The sequence below is a fragment of the Trichechus manatus genome, unplaced genomic scaffold (assembly GCF_000243295.1).
Source record: "Trichechus manatus latirostris isolate Lorelei unplaced genomic scaffold, TriManLat1.0 scaffold00180, whole genome shotgun sequence".
Classification (NCBI taxonomy): Eukaryota; Metazoa; Chordata; class Mammalia; order Sirenia; family Trichechidae; genus Trichechus; species Trichechus manatus.
In genome coordinates, this window is record NW_004444116.1 from 2,349,143 (window position 1) to 2,349,704 (window position 562).

General features: G+C 39.3%; 1 non-coding gene across 1 annotated transcript; it reads right to left on the reverse strand.

The window, feature by feature from the left end:
• Position 1: 1 nt before the first annotated feature.
• Positions 2-73, reverse strand: TRNAA-UGC (transfer RNA alanine (anticodon UGC)). The gene has a single exon. It is a non-coding gene; the product is annotated as a tRNA-Ala (tRNA).
• Between the last annotated feature and the right edge of the window lie 489 nt (positions 74-562).

The window sequence follows — 562 nt, forward strand, 5'->3', positions numbered from 1 at the left end:
GTGGAGGAGCCAGGGATTCAACCTGGGACCTCATACATGCAAAGCATGTGCTCTACCACTGAGCTACATCCCCAGGCAATGCTTGTGGTTGTTTTGAGATTCCCTAGGAAATATGATACCCATTTTCTGTATTTCTTTGAAAAGCTTTCTTTTGGTCAGTAGGAAATCCATTCTGTTAACTCTATCATTTCTATAATCTTTAAACTGAATCGTTTTCTTTTCTTGCAGTTATGCTCAAGAAAGTTAACTGAATTGTAGACTAAATGATACTGTTTCAGCTCCCAGATTCCTTCTATCCCTGTCAGTCCTCTCCAAGATCTACTCTCCATCCAAATGCCTGCTTTTCTTTCTTTTTTTTTAAACCACTTCCACGGAAAGTCCTAGGATGGAATTTTCTCTTGTCCTAGGATGGAATTTTCTCTCGTCTTCATTCTCTTTCTTTCTAGGTTTCTTTCTCGTGCAGACCACTCTACATAGTCTGTCTTGGAGGTTTTGTTCTATTCATGTTTTTAAGTATCTTCGATCTGCAGTTAGACAGCCTCTCTCTTCACTTTCTATACTC